At 39.4% G+C, this 23294-nt stretch overlaps 1 long non-coding RNA gene across 1 annotated transcript; it reads right to left on the bottom strand.

The window, feature by feature from the left end:
* Positions 1–218: 218 nt before the first annotated feature.
* LOC122742912 lies at positions 219–21729 on the bottom strand. The gene is made up of 3 exons (XR_006354961.1): positions 21610–21729; positions 517–576; positions 219–345 (listed from the first exon to the last, which is right to left on the bottom strand). It is a non-coding gene; the product is annotated as an uncharacterized LOC122742912 (long non-coding RNA).
* Positions 21730–23294: the final 1565 nt, after the last annotated feature.

Here is a 23294-nt window from a genome sequence, read left to right as displayed (position 1 = left end):
GTGAAGTGAGCAGAACCAGTTGAACATTATATACAGTAACAGCAACATTGTGTGATGATCAACTGTGATAAACTTAGCTCTTCTCAGCCATACAATGATCCAAAAGAATTCCAAAGAACTCATGATGGAAAATGTTTTCCATATCCAGAAAATAATTTTTTGATTTTGAATGAAGCTTGAACCATAGTATTTCTACCTTTTTTTTCCTTTTTTTGAGATTTTTGAGTGTTGCATGTGATGTGTGGCGCATGACGTGGTGGCAGCATGTGATGGCACATAAATGGTCTGTATATTTGGTGATGAGTTCAGGCTTCTTCCTTCCCATCCTGCTCTGCAGAGCTGGGTCTGAAAGACCACAAAATAGGAGTAGTAAGTCAGCAATATTTACAGGAGGACAGACTCATTTTCTCCCATCCCTCTATACTATATAGGGCACTATACAAGGCAGGTGAAGTCGAGTGGTGAAGTGCACATGCACGTACACGGCGAATGGCATGTGAATGGCATGTATCTTACCTTGCGGATTGAGTTTGAGCTCAAGCTTCTTCCTTCCCATCCTGCTCCATAAAGCTGGGTCTGAAAGACCACAAAATAGGAGTAGATAATTTTGATAGTTGTTAGTAAGTCAGCACTGTTTATAGGAGGAGGGGGGCAGAGCCAAGATGGCAGAGAGAAGACAGCAAGCTGCCTGAGCTCTCCTTCAGTTCCCTCAAAAAGAACATTAAATCAATCCTCTAAACAGATTCTGAATCTAATAATGTATGTGCAATCATGTAAAACGTTTCCATATTAGTCATGTTATAAAAGAAGCCGGCCAAAAGAAAACCATAAAAAAGTGATGCTAAAGATGATAGAGAAGCCATTTTTTTTTTTTTTTTTTACTGAATGGAGGGGTGACCTGGTTGGTCCTGTGCTTTAGGAAAAATTCTTTGGATGGATGAAGGATCTGTGGCAGGCTGACCCATAAGCAGACTATTGAAATAACTGAGGCATGAAGACATTAGACCCCCATATTAGAATGGTTACAGCATCAGAGGAGAGAAGGCAATATACTTATCGACTGATGAATGGTTAAGTTGGACTATATAAATGGAAGATGTAAATATATAAGATGTAAATGTACTATAAGATGTAACAAACAAAAAATAAATGAAATGTATCGATTTGGTTTTCCTTGATTATAATGTAATTTACTATAAGAGGAGACTATTAAGGGTAAGATGAATTGGTGAATTGGTGGAAAGTGATAGAAATCCTAAAAATTAAAAAGACTTCATTATTAAAAAGAATTTTTTCTTTATTATTTTCTTTTTCTCTATTCAAACTTCTAATCAAAAGAAAATAAAATAATTTAGAATGGACACAAGTTTGTTGAATCAAATCTTTTATAAACTATTTTGTTTTATATATCATCCTTTTGTTCTTCATATGCCGGAATGTGTTTCTTGATGTTTAAAGTTCGTGATATATTTTTAATTCATTAAAATTTTCTCTAGAAATCCTATTATATATCTCAAGGGGAGGGGGAGAAAGCCCCAAGATAGTCATCACAGAGTGTGTACACGTGTGTGCATGTGTTTGCAATAAATTGGGAGAAAAAGTGGGTATGCATTGTCTGAGAAATGACTATAAATTCTCACTCTCCAAATGTGGACCCCCTGTTCTTTCCTCTCTATAATCTCAGCTTTAGACATCTCTAAATCATTTGGCATCACTGCCATCATTTCTACTGTAGCTAGATCTGATATCTTTTATGTCAGGGTCTCTCTCAAATATTCTTTCCAAATCTCCAATGGCCCATTGGAGGATATCTTCATTGGATGTGCCATTGGCTCAAGTTTATTGTGTATTAAACTAAACTTATCTTCTTTGGGGGAACCCAAAGCTGCCTCAAGATTTCCCCTTGGAACCCTTTACCACCACCACCACCTCCCACCGTGCCCCCCCCCAAAACCCATCATTATACTCATGATCAAAATCTCAGTGGTATCTTTTACTCCTTCCTTAATGGTTCCCTATCTGCCACCCTTCTCTGTCTCCCTTCATCTTTCCAAAATCTGGAAATTTGATTTTTCTAAAATATTATTTCCCTAGTGCCACTTCCCTGTGGCTACTTCCAGCTCCTCCACAAATGGTAGCTCCTCTACTTTCTAGCCTCTCTCTCCTATTCATCCTTTAACTGGTTTCTCTTTGAACAAACTTCAAACTGTCTAAATGCCAGACCTCTGCTTCCATTCTCCCAGAGTGAGTTTCCCGCCCCCCCCCCCACTTAGCTATAGAAAGGCTTTAAGACCAATTTCAAATCCTTCCTCCAGTCCATTTCAACACATAATGATTACTCCCTTCTCAGAACTCATAGAAAAAGTTTGGAATCATGGAATATTAAAAGTGGCTCTTGGGGGCAGCTAGGTGGTGCAGTGGATAAAGCACCAACCCTGGATTCAGAAGGACTTGAGTTCAAATTTGGCCTCATACACTTGACACTTACTAGCTGTGTGACCCTGGGCAAGTCACTTAACCCTCATTGCCCCGCCCCCCCAAAAGTGGCTCTTAAGGAATCTTTGCCCCATCCCTACCTCTTTTAACATATGAGGAAACTAAGGTCCAAAGAAAGCACTTGCTTGAGGTCACAAAGCTAATCACTGACAAAATTAAGCCTATAGATAATAATCCTAAAATTCAGATGGGTTTTAAGGTGTGCAAAACACTTTAAATAGATTATCTCATTTGATCTTCACAACTCTGTGAAATTAAATGATATAATCATATCCATTTCCTAAATGGGGAAACCAAAGATAAGAGGTTAAGTGACTGCCCAAAGACACACAGTTAACAAATGCCCAGGACAGGATCTGAACTCTTGCCTGACTCTCCCCTACTTTATGTACCTTTTCCACTGCTGTTTCCATTGCCAGTCACTTCCAATCATCCAGCAGCTTTTCCTCTGATAAGTTCTGGACCTCCCTTCCCACCTTTCCTCACTTGTGCCCTCCTTTTTAGAAGTGGTATCCTTCAAATTGCACTCACCCATAGAAGAGGATCACCATGGTCTTCTTGGGATTAGTAAAGAGCATTTCCAAGTGCAGCTGAGAACCCAGAGGGATGCTATGCCAGGAGTTGTCTTCTTTATGTAGAGACTGCCAGTGGAAGGAGAGCACGGTGTGGTAGCCTGGGCTATTGCTGCCCTTCTGACAACTGCCCATCAAGAACTGGTCACACACATATAAAATTTGTCCCTCCTTTATCAGTCTGTGCTTAATATCACGTTCACTGTGGCACCTTTGTTCATAAGGTCTTCATATAGGAAATGTAAACAGGAAGGGCTGTGCTTCTCCCCTTCACACCTTCGGAGTTGGGGCTACCTTGTCCTGACAATAATTGCTCAGTTGCTAAACATCAAAGGCTCCCAGGAGGTGGGCTTTCAGTCTGGGTCCCCTTTGTCAAACTCTGAAGCTGCCAACACTGCTTCTGGTCTTTCTTTTTGCTGGTCCAGGCTTGGTTTTCTTACCCTTCTTTCTTTTAAAAAATTGCTTGACCTGTGATATCTTGATTGGAATCTCCATAACCTTCAGAGGGAAAAGGAACACTCTTTGCTTTTCATTATTTGAGGGTGGCTCCTGGGGAGGAGAAGTAGCTTGGGAGCCCCTTTGACTCTCTCCCATTCCTTGTTCCACACATCTGTGGAACCCAGTCTGGACTATCCCCACTGATTCTTTAGGCTGAAGTACTTAAAGGAAAGGAAAACTTGGTTCCAATAACTAGCTCAGCACTGACTAATGAGCTTTTTCTGGGATCTGCTCCAGATATATCAGAGATAACCCTGGAGCTTGTCCCTGGTGTTCTAGGTAGGGCCTCAAGTTTGCCTTTTGTGGCCTAGCCCAAGTCTCTAAACCTGACTGAAATGGCCTAGGCTGGGACCCCAAATCTGCCTGAAATGACTGAGAATAGGCCATTAAACCTGGCTGAAGTGGTCCTTTTCTGTTCTTTCCATTTACCTGAATGGGCCCAGACAAGGCCCATTTTTTCTCGGCTTCCAAATCCACCTGAGATAAGCCTGGCCTAGCTGCCATGAGTTAGACCACCCTGAGTGTTAAAAGCTCTGGAAACACAGGATCCCTTGGCTCTATAGCTGATTCCCAAGCCTTCTGACTAGACCTCTATCAAAGTCTCAGTAGATGGATCCCCTAGCGTTGATTCCTAGATCTTCAAAAATACAGCCATTCCAAGGGCGCAAGGGGAGAAATCAAACTCATAAAGCTTTTAGTCAGACGATAATGGTGGGGGGGGGGTGCCATTGGCTCAAGTTTATTGTGTATTAAACTAAACTTATCTTCTTTGGGGGAACCCAAAGCTGCCTCAAGATTTCCCCTTGGAACCCTTTACCACCACCACCACCTCCCACCGCGCCCCCCCCCCAAACCCATCATTATACTCATGATCAAAATCTCAGTGGTATCTTTTACTCCTTCCTTAATGGTTCCCTATCTGCCACCCTTCTCTGTCTCCCTTCATCTTTCCAAAATCTGGAAATGGGAATGGAACAGATCTTGAACAGTGAGAAAAATCTGAGAAGCTGAGTTTTATCCTAACCATCATGCCCTTATCAACCCTCAGTCATTTAATGCTAAAACCTCTCATCTGAGGTCCCACTCTTTAGGTCACCTAATTCTTCTCTCCCCCTCTCTCCCTCCCTCCCCCCTTTCCCTCTCCCTTCCCTTCCCGCCCCGACACACCCTTGATTAGTAACATCTTGAACCTTATTTCCATGTGGTATCACCTTTCTCTTCCTTGGATCTCTAGCTCTCCCCCCCCTTATATTTAAGAAAGAGGTGAGGATAGTCCTTCCAAAGAATTTGGACAATATGGTAAGGCCTCGATTATGGTAGTGATGGTTTTTAAAAAAACAACACCCTCATTCATAACACAAAGTCATCTAGGCTGGGGGTGGGGGGCTCGGGGATGACAGTGCAGCTGAGCTTCATCAAGACCTTTCCCCACGGTGAAATCCCTTCACCTGAGAAACTTCTCTTTTTTATGCAATATCATGTGTTTAGTGGGAAAACATAGCCTGCTTCCTAATACCCTACTTCATCCTGTGTCCCCTTCTCACAATGTTTATTGTTATCCTAATATTGAACCTTCCCTGCATTACTGGTATAAATACCACCTGGTAATAGTGTATGGTGTATTATCCTTGTGATTTATGACTATAATCACGTTGCTAGTATTTTATTTTATTTTATTTTTTGCGGGGCAATGGGGATTAAGTGACTTGCCCAGGGTCACACAGCTAGTAAGTGTCCGAGGCCGGATTTGAACTCAGGTACTCCTGAATCCAGGGCCGGTGTTTTATCCACTGTGCCACCTAGCCACCCCGCTAGTATTTTATTTAAATGGTTTGCTTCAATATTCATTAGGGACTTTTTCGGTTTTGTCTCTTCATATTTGTGTCATAGAAGGAATTTGGTAGGACTTCTTCTGCACCTATGTTTCCAAATAGGTTATATAGTATATAGATTCTTTAAATGTTCTTTAAAAGTTTTGTAGAATTCACTTGTAAATCCATCTTATTCTGGAATTTTTTTTTCCTTTGGAAAAAAAATTTTTCTTTGGCCTTTTAAATTTCTTTATCTAATATTGAGTTACATGAATATTATATTCCCAATTATGTTACTTTGGGTAATTTCTATTTTTGTAGGTATCCTTCTATATCACTCAGATTTTAAATTTTATTATGTAATGATTGGAATGACGCCACCTACTGGAGACTTGCTGTGGAGAGCTCCACCATGAGGAAAATGCCTCAGAGGCATTGTGGCTTTTCCTTGGCGTCAGGAAATGACGTTTGCTCATGGGTGCTGTCTATCAAGTCTACCAGCCAATCAACTGGAGGAGCCTCCTATGGTCTGGGAGGAGACAGGAAGGAGGAAAGGGAGCCTGCGCAGAGAGCGCTGGCCTTTTTGGCTTCCGGACTTGATGGTGGTGGCGGCAGAGGACTTCACAGGAAATTTGAGGAAAGATAGGAATGCCAGGCTGTTAGAATTCTGTTCTCAATCTTTTTCTTTCTATTTTCCAATAAACCCTTAAAAACCTAAACTGGTTTTATCAGTCATTTTTAGTCAGTTTCCCCCAAACTGGGGGAACACATTAGAATCCACATTTAGAATCTTAAATTACACAGTTTGGTGACCACGAAGGGATAAACCGAACGTTCATCTTCTGATCTTCTGATTGGGTAAGATTTCCCCTCCCTTGTCCCCTTAAATTGGAAAGAACTACCAAGTATAGGCTATTTTAAATTTCAAATGGATCTTTTAAACATCCTAAGTACCCCTTTTCTAGCTTTACCTTCACTAATCAAAGATGTTGGCCAGCTTGAATTTGAATATATTTTTATTACTCTTTGTGGTTTTGTAGGGCTTTGTGGTGTGGTATGGAAAATTTGGCATGCCCTAGATAATGTTAGAATAAAGATGATTCCCTGGGATTCCCCATTAGGAAAGCTACTTATGGATTGGAATGAGGGAAAACTTAGACTAAATACAACCATGACCAGAGGAGAGCTTATCAGACTGTGTTTTATGTGGCATGAGGAATTACAGGAAGAATGGCCCAAATATGGGTCATTTGATCCCCAAACACTGAGGCATTTGCAAAGAACCCTAAGTAGATGTCTACCTGAACATTTATGTTATTGGAAAATCTGGGCCAGAGCAAGTGAAAATTATCATACTAAAAATATAAAACGAGGAAAATCCAGGCCCCAGTTTACATCTGAGTCTGCCACCCAAACTGAAACGATAGACTGGCAGACAGACATGGCCTGCCAAACCGAAACGCCCAATAGTACAACTAAATCCAAGGCCATTCAGACTGAAATTCCAAATAACCCAACTCTTATTCCCTCACCCTCTACTTCCTCCATGCCAAACAAACAAATAAAGAAAGAAAGAAATGATTCCCCTGTAGAGGAGACAGAAAAAGTAAAAATTTTTCCCCTTCAAGAGATCCTCGCCCATGGTCAAAAAGGTACTATACGTAAGCTCAGACAATACACACCTTTTACACCCAAGGATTTGGCTTTATGGGGACAAAGCACTCCTAAATTTGATGAAGATCCCACAGCAGTTATCAGGCAGTTTAGAGCAATTTTTAGAGCATATCAGCCCACTTGGAATGATGTTACTGACCTTATGGAAATAATATTGTCACCAGGAGAAAGAGCAGATATAGTAGCTGCAGCAAACAGCCTGGAAGCCACGGGAAAGGTTGATATTGGGTGGCCTATTCAAGACCCTGACTGGGACCCCAATAACCCTGAGCATTTTGATATGTTGAAAGATGCAAGGGAAACTTTGCTGAAGGCAATGGAATCCTGTATTAGAAAGACTGATAACTGGCAAAAATTTATAGATATAGTTCAGGGACCTGATGAGAGACCTAATAGATTTTATGACAGGCTGTGTAAGTATGCCAGGCAATATGCTAGACTAGACCCATTAGACAGTAGAGACGCCCATATTATCTGCTCTCATTTTGTAAACCAGTCATTACCAGAAATTCGGAAATATTTTAAAAAGCAATGTCCTGGGTGGAATAGTTTGAGTCCTGACAGACTTAAAGAAATAGCAACATATATTTACGAAGGAAATGAGAGAGAAGAAAGGAACAGACAGGACGTTTTAGCTCCAGTACAGGAAACAACAGGGCAGAGAAACTGGAAAATTGAAAATCGTTATCAACCCCCTAAATTTTGTGAGTACTGCAAAAAACAAGGACACTTCTTGAGGGAATGTAGAACTAGAAAACAAGACCTTAAGAGGACAATGACTGAGAGCCTTGAGGAATTCTTTGGGGGAAATCGAAATAATTTTGGAAACTTTTATCAGAAAGGAAACAACCAGAGTAATTATAACCCTTATTACAGGCAGAATCAAAATGGATATAAATCTTTTCAGGGGGATACAAAGAGACAGTATCAGAATAACCGTAGACCCTATCAGGGAGGAACAGAAGGACAGAACCAGAATCAGGGTAACCATGGACTCCCTCAAAGGGGGGCACAGGATTGACAAGAGGAAGGGGAGGAATGGAACAAAGATAATGAAAGCAACATATTCCCAGATCTGGATTTTTTGAATGCACTTGTGCCAGTTCATTCACCTCCCCAGAGTAATGAACCTCATGTGACCCTCAAAGTAGGGGACACGTATTATGACTGTTTACTAGACACAGGAGCTTCTAAATCAGTATTAATAAGCAAACCAGATGCTGGGTGTAGACCTGTAGGATTTTTGAATGTAGTGGGAGTCTCAGGAAAGAGCCAGAGAGTGGCAAAATTGAATCCTCGCATGGTATCTATGGGGCCCTTAACAGTGGAACATTCGTTCTTACTCATGCCTGATGCCCCTGTAAATTTATTAGGTCGTGATCTCCTTTGCAAGCTTAGAGCAACCATATCTTGTGCTCCAGATGGGGCTGTCTCCCTACAATTGCCAGAGGATACTGTTCATTTATTACCAATTTTACTTACAGAAGCTCAAGGAACAGCAGGGGAGGTATCCAAAATCCCCTCTGGCATTCCTGAGTCTTTATGGGCCTCATCCCCTAATGAGGTGGGGCTCCTTAAGTCTGCCATGCCTGTTACCTTTAAAGTTAAGGGGGGACCACCCCCCTCCATTCCACAGTATCCATTGTCTAGGGAAGCAATAGAAGGGATCACCCCTATAATTGAGGCTTTGAAAAGCCAGGGTATTATTATTCCATGTCATCACTCTCCATGTAATTCTCCCATTTTGCCAGTTAAAAAACCCAAGCCTGGGCCAGATGGTAAACCTGTTTATCGTTTTGTGCAAGATCTTAGAGCAATTAATAATTATGTTATCCCTAGACATGCTATAGTGGCTTCCCCTTCTACCATACTTTCTTCCATTCCCTATGAATCTACATGTTTCACAGTGGTAGACCTCTGCTCTGCCTTTTTCTCCATACCAGTACATGAGGACTTCCAATATTTATTTGCTTTTACCTGGAAAAATAGACAGTGGACCTGGACTAGACTCCCACAGGGATTTGTAGACAGTCCTACATTATTTTCCCAAATTTTACAGCAGGATCTGGCCTCTATTACCTTTAAAGGCTCCACACTAGTACAATATGTAGATGACTTACTTTTGGCCTCTCCTAATGCTGAAATTTGTCAGGAAGATAGCCGTCACTTACTGCTGGAGCTGCACAAGAGAGGACACAAGGTTTCCAAGACAAAGGTACAATGGTGTTTGCCCCAGGTAGAATATTTAGGATTCATTTTGGCTGCTGGAACTCGCTCTGTCTCTTCTAAGAGAGTCCACGCCATTCAACAACTTTCTGCCCCCTCTACTAAGAAGCAATTAAGAGCCATTCTGGGAGCAGTTGGGTACTGTAGACAATGGATACCCTCTTTTGGTGAAATTACTAAACCTCTCATAGCTCTTACAAAAAGTTCTGTTCCAGACATTTTACAGTTGGATCCCCTGCATCTCTCAGCCATAAAAGAATTAAAATGGGCCTTGTTATCAGCACCTGCCCTAGGACTACCAGATTATAGTAAGCCTTTCACTCTCTTTGTGAATGAACAAAGGGGGGTGGCTTCTGGAGTCCTGACTCAGTCACTGGGGCCTAACCAACGCCCTATAGCCTACTATTCAATTCAGCTGGACCCTGTAGCAGCTGGAGCGCCACCTTGCCTTAGAGCAGTGGCGGCCACAGCCCTTTTGGTAGAAAAAGCCTCTGATTTGGTCCTAGGTAACCTTCTAACTGTGCAATGCCCTCACGAAGTGGAGGCTCTCTTACTACGTCACAGGACACAAGCCTTTTCAGATCAAAGGCTGGCTAAGTATGAAATAACCCTGTTAGGTAATGAGAATATCACTTTAAAACGCTGCACAGTTCTCAATCCAGCAACACTACTCCCTAACTTACCATTCTCGGGGGAACTGTTGCATGACTGTGCTTCTTTAGTTGATATGGCTGAAAAACCCCATGATGATCTTTTTGATACACCTTTAGAAAATCCTGATCTTGTCCTCTATACAGATGGTTCCTCATTTATGAGAGAGGGAACCCGTTTTACTGGAGCTGCTGTAGTTTCTGATTATGACACCCTCTGGGCAGCTTCTCTGCCTTCCCATTTTAGTGCACAGGCTGCTGAACTTGTGGCTCTTACACAGGCCTGTAATGTAGCCAAAGGTAAGAGTGCCACTATTTTTACTGACTTGAAATATGGCTTTGGCATATGCCACTTTATTGGTATGATTTGGCATCAACGAGGCTTTCTAACATCCTCGGGCAAGGCTATTGCCAATGGGGACCTTATCAAGGACCTCTTAGATGCCCTGAAACTGCCTTCTTCCCTAGCCATTGTACATTTCCCTGCCCACACAGGGAATAGTGATCCTGTTTCAAAGGGAAATGCACAAGCTGATTCTGCAGCCAAGCTTGCTGCATTAGAAGCTCCTGAACATGTATTTAACCTTTCATCTTCTGAGGATATTCCTTCCAACCTAACCTATGACGATTCTGAAGTAGAAAAGTGGAAAAAGAAATTTAAGGCGAAACAGATCAATGGCATCTGGGTGTCTCTGGAAGGTAAGCCATTTCTTCCCTGGAAATTCTACCACCAGGTATGCCTCTCTATTCACAGAAAAGGCCATTTTGGTACACAAGGCATTGTAGACTCTATTAAGAGAACCTGGATAGCACCAGGTGTGACTAATACAGCATCTCGAATCTGCTTGGGCTGTTCCACATGTCAATCTTATAATCAGTATGCTTTTAAGGCCAAAGCTTATGGAGGGCGTCCCCTAGCATATACACCTTTTGAGCACTTACAAATTGATTATATTACTATGCCAAAAGCAGGACATTATAAATTTTGCCTTGTTATAGTTGATCAGCTCATTTGGTGGGTGGAGGCCTTTCCCAGCCCCCGAGCCACAGCTGCCTTTGTTGCCAAAATTCTTCTTAAAGAGATAGTACCTCGTTTTGGCCCACCAGCCCGCATCGATTCTGACAAAGGCACACATTTCACTGATTCGATTTTATCCCAAATCTACTCTTTCTTGGGAGTGACTCCAAAATTCCACACGCCCTACCATCCACAAAGTTCAGGCCAAGTTGAACGTATGAATAAAGAGCTTAAGAGCATGATTGGCAAATTATGTACTGAAACCCATTTGAAATGGCCTGATGTTCTACCATTGGCATTATTCTATCTACGAAGTAGACCAAGGGGAGAACTTCATATATCTCCTTATGAAATGCTTTTTGGTCACCCTCCTATCCAAGCTAAAACTTTTTCCCCAGTTTATACATCATTGGTGGGAGGTGATACTTCTGTTGCCTCCTATATACAGGAATTACAGACCAGGCTACGTGAACTCCATGAGGCAGGAGCTGTGGTCCAGGCAGGCCCATTAGACTTTTCATTGCATAACTTCAACCCAGGAGATAAAATATATGTAAAGAATTTTCAGAGAACCAGTGGAACCCAACCTGCCTGGGAAGGACCTTTTCAGGTATTATTGACAACTCCTACTGCCATTAAAATTGGTGAAAAAGACTCATGGATTCATTGCTCTCATGTAAAGCCTGCACCATTCATAGGTGAAGAGATTTCAGATAGACCTGAGGTAGACGCTAAAAAGCTAAAAACCCTAACGATAGCAACTGTTAAAGAGCAAAGAGAGTTCAGAGGAAATAGGCAGTTCCCATTTGATAATCTCACTGATCAGTTAAATGCTTTGGGACTCAGTCTTCGTAAAGTATCAGGAGACGGAAATTGCCTTTTTAGGGCTTTAGCAGACCAGCTAGAAGGTCATTGTAGAAATCATCTCAGACATAGACAAGAAGCTGCTTCTTATATGATTAACCATAGACAAGAGTTTGAGTCTTTTAGAGTAAATGACTCCCCTTTTGAAGAATATGTTGATGAATTAAAGAAATTTGGAAAGTGGGGAGGAAATGATACAATTGTAGCATTTGCTAAGCAGCATCAGCTGAATGTTGTGGTTCATCAATTAAATCAGCCTTTATTGAAAATCAGTGGCACAGACAAAACTGATGCTAGAGAACTCCACATTTTCTACCATAAAGAACATTATGACAGCATTAGAAAGATCAATGACAATTCAGAAACCCCTGCCACTTTGGCTTGCAGAGAATTGGGGAACCAGTTAAAACAATGTGGCATACCCCAAACTCTAGCAGCTTAAATACCTTAAAATTTAACAAGCATTTCCTTCCACAGGCAAAAGCACTGAAGCACATGACCTAGTTTTCTGGCCCACCTCAATTTCTCCCACCCTTTCCCTACCCTATACCTATTTTTTTTAAATCCTTTTTGTTTTTGTTTTTGTTTTGTTTTGACTTTTGAAAGGCACTAAAAAAACCTGGAATTCACCACACCTTTAAGTTCTTTACGAGCACAAAAGGGTGCTTAGCAAATCTTTTGCTTTTTATTTTTGGTTTTTGGTTTTGCTTTGTTTGTTTTTTTTTGACTTTTGTTTCTTTTGCTTTTCTTTAAAACTAAATTTTGTAAACTAAGTGATTATTCAGAGACATTTTAAGTATATGCTGTCGGTGAGGCCATCGGGCCTCAGAAGCTACCAGAATTTTTTTTTTTTTACTCTTTCTTTTTTAGAGAACCATGAGTTCTAATGAGTTTTTTTTTCTTTTCTCCTTTCTCTTTTATGTTGTTCTGTTTAACTAAAAAAGACCAGAAAGGGTTATTGAACCCTATTGCTTGATACCTCACTGAAAACATTGAATATTGAAATCTTATTTCTTTTTGAAAAATTAATCACCACTTTAAGTATCTGCTACTGTTATACTAGAGAATTCATGTATAAGATGATGTGGTTTACTTGCTAAAAGAAGATTATGTAATAATGCCTAATATAATCAGCTATTTACATTCGTTTATTATTTATATGTCATTATACTCTGGGTATGGTTTGGAATTATTGTAAATATCACTAATATATTCTCAGTTATGCAGCATAGCACGCATTTTTACCATCATACCGTCTTTGGTAAAATTAATGAGATTTCAGAAATATGGAAACTTATCATTTCAGAGACTAACTTGTTGTGAACTCTGATGCAGGCCCTGGAGAGAATATATGTGCAACAAAAGGAGAGACAGGTATACGTAAGTCCATGGTTTGCTTATGATGGTGACTATGTAGAGTACAATTACTAGGCACAGTCCAGTATTCATCCTCTCTCCCTCCTAATTTAACCTAATTCAACTGAACTTATTTATCTTTTTATCTCACTCTGTTGAACTCACCTGTGGCCTAGCACAATCACTGGCTGTCTCGGAACCATAAGATATGGTATGATAACCTTTCCATAACATTTTCAGGTGTCATGAACACATACTAAATTTGGCTTTGATCCAGACACATGGTGGTAAAAAGTGTTACTGATTGCAAAACTACCTCAACCCTCTATTGGAAGTCTAAGGATATAAAGAAGGGAATGTAATGGAATTTACTAATTTGATCATTGACAATGCTATGCTAAGGTTTAGTAAAAATACAGCAATTCAAACAGTTAAAGAAGAGAATCCAGCTTTCCAGACCAGAGTCCAGAATCCAGAATCCAGACCAGAGTCCAGAATCCAGTTTTCCAGACCAGAATCCAGTTTCCTCCTGATGACATCTTACCACTTCAAGAAGACAAGAGAACTCAGAGACTTTATATGAACTGTTTTGCTTTGTTAGTTTTTACTATCTCCTTTCTGTTATAATATACATCATCTGTAACATGTACCCTATGCAGAGGCCCTCCCTTTGCAAGACTAATGTCAAAGCGTCGGTTCATGAGGAAAAAAAAAATCGCCCCTCTGGACAAAACTTTCCTCTCTTCCTTTTCTATATTGTTGTTCACATATTATTAGTTAGCATTAGTTATTATATTCTTTTTACTGTTCCGTCAAGGAAACATTTTGTTTCTTGAGGAACAAAAGGGGGGACTGTAATGATTGGAATGATGCCACCTACTGGAGACTTGCTGTGGAGAGCTCCACCATGAGGAAAATGCCTCAGAGGCATTGTGGCTTTTCCTTGGCGTCAGGAAATGACGTTTGCTCATGGGTGCTGTCTATCAAGTCTACCAGCCAATCAACTGGAGGAGCCTCCTATGGTCTGGGAGGAGACAGGAAGGAGGAAAGGGAGCCTGCGCAGAGAGCGCTGGCCTTTTTGGCTTCCGGACTTGATGGTGGTGGCGGCAGAGGACTTCACAGGAAATTTGAGGAAAGATAGGAATGCCAGGCTGTTAGAATTCTGTTCTCAATCTTTTTCTTTCTATTTTCCAATAAACCCTTAAAAACCTAAACTGGTTTTATCAGTCATTTTTAGTCAGTTTCCCCCAAACTGGGGGAACACATTAGAATCCACATTTAGAATCTTAAATTACACAGTTAGTATATACCAGGAAAAATAGGTCCTATCAATTAATTAAATTTTCTCTTCATTAGTGGAGAATTTACCCCTTTCATTTATGATACCAATAATTTGGTTTCTTCTTTTGTTTCTTGAATCAAATTAACCAGTTGATTATCTATTTTATTTATTTATTCCCCATAAAACCAGCTTTTAGTTTTATTTATTAGTTCAATGGATTTCTTACTTTCACTTTTATTGGTCTGTCTTTAGATTTTCAGCTTTGCAATTTTGTCTTTAATTTGAAATTAATTTGTTCTTTTTTTCTAATTGTATTAGTTGCATGACCAATTCTTTAATTTATTTTCCCCTATTTTACTGATGCAAGCAATTAAGGGTATAAAATTTCCCCTAAATACTGTTTTTGTTGCATCCCATAAATTTTGTTATGTAGTCTCATTGTTGTCATTTTCTTTCATGAAATTATCAATTGTTTCTTTGACCCACATATTTGTTTGTTTTTAGGATTAGTTTATTTAATTTCCAATTAATTTTTGACATCTCTTTCCATTGTCAATTATTTTTTTAATTATAAAAGTATTTTATTATTTTCCAGTTACATGTAGAGATAATTTTCAACATTTGTTTTTATAAGATTTCTAATTTCAAATTTTTCCCTCCCCATCCTACTTCCCCCCTCCTCAAGACAGCAGATAATCTGATATAGGTTATATATGTACAATAATATTAAACATATTTCTGCATTAGTCATGTTATAAGAGAAGAATCAGAGCAAAAAGGAAAAACCTCAAAAAATAAAAACAACAGCATCAAAAACAAAAGAAATAGTACGGTAAAATCAGCATCCATATTCCACAGTTGTTTTTTTTTTTATGAGTCCTTTGGAACTTACTTGTACCATTGTATTGGTGAGAAGAACCAAGTCTATCACAGTTAATCAACAGATATTGTTGATGATACTGTGTACAATGTTCTCCTGGCTCTGCTCATCTCTCTCATCACCAGTTCATACAAGTCCTTTCACGTTTCTTTGAACTCCTGCTCATTATTTCTCACAGCACAATAGAATTCCATTACATTCATATACCACAATTTGTTTAGCCATTCCCTAATTGATGGGCAGCCCCTCAATTTCCAATTCCTTTCCACCACATAAAGAGCAGCTATAAATATCTTTGTATATGTGGGTCCTTTCCCCTTTTTTATGATCTCTTTGAGAAAAAAAACCCAAAGTAGTATTGCTGGGTCAAAGGGCATGCACAGCTTTATAGACCTTTGGGCATAATTCCAAATTGCTCTTCAGAATGGTTGAATCAGTGCACAGATCCACCAACAATGCATTAGTGTTCCAATTTTTCCACAGCTTCTCCAACATTTATTATTTTCCTTTTTTGTCATATTAGCTAATAGATTTAGATTTAGAGAATTTTTTTTCATATGGCAATAGATTGCTTTGATTTCTTAATCAGAAAACTGCCTGTCCATATCCTTTGACCATTTCATAATTGGGGAATGACTTGGATTCTTATAAGTTTGATTTAGTTCATGATATATTTTAGAAATGAGGCCTTTATCAGAAGTACTGGCAATAAAAATTGTTTCCCAGCTTTGTGCCTCCCTTCTAATTTTGGATACATTGCTTCTGTTTGTACAAAACCTTTTTAATTTAATGTAATCAAAATCATCCACTTTGCATTTAATAATATTCTCTATCTCTTGTTTGGTCATAAACTGTTCTCCTTTCCAAAGATTTGAAAGGTAAACTATTTCTTCCTCTCCCAATTTACCTATGGTATCACCTCATATCTAAATCATGTACCCATTTTGATCTTATTTTAGTATAAGGTGTCAGATGTTGGTCTATGCCTAATTTCTGCCATACTATCTTCCAGTTTTCCCAGCAATTTTTGTCAAATACTGAATTCCTATCCCAGAAGCTGGAGTCTTTGGGTTTATCAAACATTACATTACTAAAGTAATTTACTACTGTGTCTCCTGTGCCTAGCCTATTCCATTGATCCTCCACTCTATTTCTTAGCCAGTACCAAATAATTTTGATGACTGCTGCTTTATTAGTAGAGCTTCAGATTTGGTACAGCTAACCCACCTTCCTGTGCATTTTTTTTTTTTCATGATTTCCCTTGATATTCTTGATCTTTTGTTTTTCCAGATAAATTTTGTTATTATTTTTTCTAGCTCTATAAAACAATTTTAGGTAGTCTTATTGGTAAGGCACTGAATAAGTAAATTAATTTAGGTGGTATTGTCATTTTTATTATATTAGCTCGGCCTATCCATGAGCACTTGATATTTTTTTCCAATTATTTAAATCTGATTTGATTTGTGTGAAAAGTGTTTTGTTATTGTGTTCATAGAGTTCCTGGGTTTGTCTTGGCAAGTAGACTCCCAAATATTTTATATTGTCTACTGTTGTTTTAAATGGAATTTCTCTTTCTATCTCTTGCTGCTGGACTTTGTTGGTCATATATAGAAATGCTGATAATTTATGTGGATTTTATTTTATATCCTGCTACTTTGCTAAAGTTGTTAATTGTTTCAAGTAATTTTTGAGTTGATTCTCTAGGATTCTCTTAGTATACTAACATATCATTTCTAGTACAATAGAGGTGATAACGGACAGGGATCTGTTTCACCCCTGATCTTATTGGGAAGGCCTCTAACTTATCTCCATTATATATAATGCTTGCTGATGGTTTTAGGTAGAGACTGCTTATTATTTTAAGGAAAGCACCACCTATTCCTAAACTCTCCAGTGATTTTATTAAGAATGGGTGTTGTACTTTGTCAAAAGCTTTCTCTGATCTATTGAGATAATCATATGATTTTGGTTAGTTTTCTTATTGATGTGGTTGATTATGTTAACAGTTTTCCTAATGTTGAACTAGCCTTGCATTCCTGGTATAAATCCCAACTGGTCATAGTATATTATCCTGATGATCAACTGCTGTAATCTTCTTGCTAATATCTTAAGATTTTTGCATCAATATTCATTAGGGAAATTGGTCTATAATTTTCTTTCTCTGTTTTTGCTCCACCATATTTGTGTCATAAAACGAATTTGGTAGAACTCCTTCTCACCTATTTTCGTTTTATTTATATATTATTGGAATGAATTGTTCTTTAAATGTTTGGTAGAATTCACTTGTAAACCCATCTGGTCCTGGAGATTTTTTCTTAGGGAATTTTTCTTAGGGAATTGCTTTTTGAATATGGACTTATTTAATGATTTTATTTCCTCTTCAGTTAGCTTGTGCACTTCTTATTTTTGTAAATATTTCTCCATTTCATTTAGATTGTCAAATTTATTGGCATACAGTTAGGCAAAATAGTTCTTAATTATTGTTTTAATTTCCACTTCATTGGTGGTAAAATCACTCCTTTCATTATTTTTTTCCCTTTCATTATTGATACTGGTAATTTGGTTTTCTTCTTTCTTTTTTTTTTTGAATTAAATTAACCAATGGCTTTTAAATTTTTAAAATTTTATTTAAATTTTATTGTTTTTTTCCATAAAACCAGCTCTTACTTTTATTGATTAAATCTGATTAAGTTTCTCTCTCTTTTTTTTTTTTTAGTGAGGCAATTGGGGTTAAGTGACTTGCCCAGGGTCACACAGCTAGTAAGTGTTAAGTGTCTGAGGCCGGATTTGAACTCAGGTACTCCTGACTCCAGGGCCGGTGCTCTATCCACTGCGCCACCTAGCTGCCCTAAGTTTTTCTTTAATTTTTAGGATTTCTAATTTAGTATTTAATTGGGGATTTTTAATTTGTTCTTTTTCTAGCTTTTTAATTTTCATGCCCAATTCATTTATCTCCTCTTTCTCTTTTTTTTATTGATGTAAGCAGCTAGAGATATAAAATTTCCCCTAAATACTGCTTTGGCTGCATCCCATAGATTTTGGCATGTTGTCTCATTATTGTCATTCTCTTGGATAAAGTTATTGATTGTTTCTATGATTTGTTGTTTGACCCACTCATTCTTTAGAATGAAATTATTTATTTTCCAATTAATTTTCAGTCTACCTTTCCATAGCTCTTTATTATATGTAAATTTTATTGCATCATGATCTGAGAAGGATGTATTTACTATTTTTGCCTATGTACATTTGGCTATGAGGTTTTTGTGTCCTAATACATAGTCAATTTTTGAATATGTGCCATGTACTGGTGGGAAAAAGGTATATTCCTTTCTATCCCCATTCAATTTTCTCCAGACATCTATCATGTCTAACTTTTCTGACATTTTATTCACCTCTTTAACTTCTTTCTTATTTATTTTGTGGCTAGATTTGTCTAATTCTGAGATGGGAAGATTCAGATCCCCCACTAGTATAGTATTACTGTCTATTTCCTTTTGTAACTCATTTAACTTCTCCTCTAAGAATTTGGATGCTATACCACTTGGCGCATACACATTTAGTATTGATAATTCTTTATTTTGTTTGTTTTTGTTATTGTTGTTTTGTGTGTGTGAGAGAGAGATGGGCTCTGCCCCTGCACTGTCCCAAGCTTTTTTTTTTTTTTTGCTGGGACTCTGGTTTTATTTGTGGCTTTTTATTGGGCTTCAGGTCTTTGCTGCTTCTCTGGAAGGTAGGCTTCCCTTTTGGCTTGTACTGAGAATGGGACCTCTCTTTGTGTGGGGTTTAGCTGCTGGTCTACCGGGTTGGTATAGTAACAGAGTCTTTCTAGTAGTTAGCCCTGTAGGAGTTATTTTATTGCTAATCTGCCCTAAAGGTGGGACCCTGCTGCTGGGTTACTAGAAAACAAGGCACCTCTATTCATAGGCCCTAGGGATTGAGGGGTTTCACTTCTGCCCAGCTCTAGGGTCAGTCTTCATTACTGGTTAGCAGTGGGGTCAATGTCTCTGGGGTGGGACCTTGTGCTATACAGACTGCTCACTTGATTAGGGAGTTGCTGGTTTGCATGGTTTTGCATGGTTTCTATTGTCTCTAGTCTGCTCTCTAATGCACCTTTGGGACTAGCTCTGAGAAACCAGCCAGAATTCCTGAGTGAAGGTGGGGTCACTGGGTCTCCCCCAAAATCCATTCTTTTTTTTTTTTGCGGGGCAATGGGGGTTAAGTGACTTGCCCAGGGTCACACAGCTAGTAAATGTCAAGTGTCTGAGGCCGGATTTGAACTCAGGTACTCCTGAATACAGGGCCGGTGCTCCATCCACTGCGCCACCTAGTCGCCCCCCAAAATCCATTCTTAATAATTATTTTTTCACATGCTCTTAGGCCTTGATCTTCTTCCATCTTGGTAAGACAGACTTTTCCTGCTGGGCTAGTAGGCTGGCCCTGGATCCATTTTTTTTTTGGTGAGGCAATTGGGGTTAAGTGACTTACCCAGAGTCACATAGCTAGTAAGTGTCAAGGGACTGAAGTCAGATTTGAACTAAGGCCCCCCTGAATCCAGGGCCAGTACACTATCCACTGTGCCACCTAGCTGCCCCCACCTAGATCAATTTTGATGTAATTTTCTTGTTGTTTGGAGGGGAATGTGGGAGAGATTCAGAGGGTTCCTTCCCTATTCTGCCATCTTGGTTGCCATATTCTATTGATGAAAAATTGGACCATAAGTGTGGCCTTTTTTCTTTTCTTTTCAGAAAGATATGTGATCAGAGGAAAAAGTGCATGAGGGGAAAAAAGACGCCATTTATATTCAAAGAATTTTAAGAATTTCAGAAAAAATATTCCTAACACATAGGCAGCTATATGATACAGTGAATGAAATGCTGACCCTCTTCAGAAACTATGTCCAAAGCCTGATTCAGATATTTATTAGCTGTATAACCCTGGACAAGCCATGTAGTTTAAATTTCCCCATTTGTTAAAAGGGGATGATAATAATACCTACCTCCTAGCATTGTTGTAAGCACCAAATGAGATAATTGCAAACCTTAAAGCACTATATAAATATGTAAATACTAGCTATTATCTCTACCTGTGCTCAGAATTCTATCTCCTCCAAAATCCTTTGAAACTTAACTTCTTCGTGTCCTCACCTAAGTATGTCCAATCTCTTTCTAAACCAGCTTTCTTTCTTGTTTCAAACCTGCATAGAGCTTCCCTCCCTCCTCCCCCTCCCCATCCCCCTCCCTCTCTCAGTGAGTGTGTACCCAGATGATAGAATCAATAAGAATAAAACAATCCCTACTCTCAAAGGAACTTTCCTTCTAATAGGGGAGACAAGTACACACACACACACACACACACACACACACACACACACACACACACATATATACTGCATAAATATAAAGTTAATAAATACATACACTACAGTTTTCTTACACTCCTGTTTAAGGTACCTACTACTTTGCTCAAACTTCTCTCGAAGGCACCAGTAACATCTTATTTGCATATCCATTAACCTCTTTTCAGTTCTCATTTTTCTTGATCTCTCATCAGCATTTGACATGGTTGACTTCATTCTCTTTGAAACTCTTTTCTTTCCTGGCCTCCTTGACACCATAATAGTGTGGAGGTTGATTGAAGAATCTCCTTTTTCTATTTCTCTCCCTATCCCTAAAGCATGGCTACGTTTATGAAATTGGTTAAGAAGGGGACAGCATTGGCAGTCAAAACCTAGTTAGTCATATAAGCAGCATGGTTGATGACACCTTTCTAACCCACTACCTTGAAATACCATGAATTTATTTATAGGCAATATCTAGATCCATACAACATATAGTAAAAGCCATACTAGAGGTAAAACCACCAGATTGCACTCCTAATTTTTAATTTAATATAAACTCCATGAAGTAGTAGAGGAGGAGCCCATGTGGACCTGAGGGGTCATTACTTACACTAAAAAATGAGCTAATTGTTATAACAGGGTGTAACTGACAATCTCCAGAGTCAAAAGAGGATAGAGAGACGTGTACTTTGGCCCATTGCTAAAAAGCAGCCTCCCATATTATGTGACCTGCAGCCAAGTGGGCACCCCTTTCTCACAAGGAGTCTTTGCTCTAGACTTACTTGATTTGAATTTAGTCCTAGGGAGTCTGATTCCTAAGAGGGGGAAGCAGGCTTTTCTCCATTTTTTTTGACTCATTATGCCCCCTACCTCGAGTTGTTCCACCAAAAGTGGCCCATTCCCCTCATTATGCCCATTACAATTGCTAAACAAATTCTACCCACCTTTTAATGCATAGCTTTTCTATGCCCACCTTTTCCATGATGCCTTTCCGGAACACACTAGCCCATAATGAGCTCTCTTCTCTCAGAACTCGAATAGAACTATTAACAGTGTTTTGTGATATCTCGCATGCTTCCATTAAAAAAAAAATCATCTGGGAACGCTGATTCATTTAAAAATATTGATCTGGGCGTGGAGGGAGTCGGCGGGGGGGGGGGGGAATTCTGGCATAGATTGGTAGTTGAGAAGCTAATGAAGAAGCACTGTAGCATGGTTATTAGGTACCTGTCAGACTCCCAGGATTTGCGTGGCCCACTTACATTCTGGTGGGGGAGGTGCTTCTCTGACTGCCTGCAGCACTTGGCATCCTAGAGATCAGTGGGCGGGACTGTTCTAAGAGAAGCAGAGACACCTTTTGAACGACAAGCTTTAGACATGCAGTCCGCTCGATTAGGAAAGGATGGAGGAAAAAGGGCCAAGGGAAGGAATCCTCATTCTGGGATATATTCCTCGGAGTTCCTATCTTTCCCAGAAAAGTTACTTGTCAATTAATCCTGACATTTACAAGGCTTTTAGAATTCTTTCAAACATCATGTCCTTGAATTTTAAAAATTCTTTCGTTTAACAAAGGTATTACTGTACTGTTGAATGGAACTGTTACTTAACTATTGGGCAATTATTTACTGTCTTACGTGGGCATGTCTTGTTTGCTTAACTAACCTCCTTGAGGGCAGGGACAGTACAATTATAGCTCTTCTGGAACAATAATGATGGCATGAGAAGTAGGAGAGGAGGCATGGTGTGGACCAACTGTACTACAGTGGATCGAGGGCTAGTTTTGAAACCAGTTCCACATCTATTACAGCCTTATGGGACCCTGCGTCATTTAGTGCTCTTGCATCTGAGGCTTTAAGTTCCAACGCCAATTTGCACGGAGAGGACGGTTTTTCACGTGGCCGTTCTGTACACCACTGAATTCCTGTGTTTAGTTTCTATTGAACAATACTACACTTTTTTTTTTTTTGCGGGGCAATGAGGGTTAAGTGACTTGCCTAGGGTCACACAGCTAGTAAGTGTCAAGTGTCTGAGGCTGGATTTGAACTCAGGTCCTCCTGAATCCCGGGCCAGGACTTTATCCACTGCGCTACCTAGCTGCCCAATACTACACATTTTTATATGTGTCACATAGAACCATGGATTTAAAGTTAGAAGAAAAGTCGACAAGCATTTATTAATGGGACTTTAGAGGTGATCTAGTCCAAATGGAAGCCAGAGAGGTTAAGTGAATTCCCTGAGGGCACACACATGTAAATTAGCTGAGCCCAGGTACCCTATCAGTTTTAGCACTTTGTTCTCTCTTGCAAGCTGTCTTTTTCTATGATAGGTTCTCAATAAATATTTATTGAAAGAAATAATTTTTCTGCTTTCGGTGTCAGAGGTGTTATTCACTTAGGTTTGGGGGGAACACAGTCCTTTGCAAGAAGCCTGGCCAGGAGTGAGGGTAGTGGGATAAAACACCATTATCTTGCCCTTCTGGGGGTAAAACTTCCTTGTCTCTGTACAACCTCTTTTCCTCCTTCCTTCTTGCAAGAAAGGACGCGGTCCCTTTAAACACCTGGAAAAGGGCCTCGAGTTCGTTCGAGACGACACGCCCCCATACCTAACACATCCCTCTCCCCACCCCCCC

This window comes from Dromiciops gliroides, chromosome 1 (genome assembly GCF_019393635.1).
Source record: "Dromiciops gliroides isolate mDroGli1 chromosome 1, mDroGli1.pri, whole genome shotgun sequence".
Classification (NCBI taxonomy): domain Eukaryota; kingdom Metazoa; phylum Chordata; class Mammalia; order Microbiotheria; family Microbiotheriidae; genus Dromiciops; species Dromiciops gliroides.
This window is presented reverse-complemented; position numbering and strand designations above follow the sequence as displayed.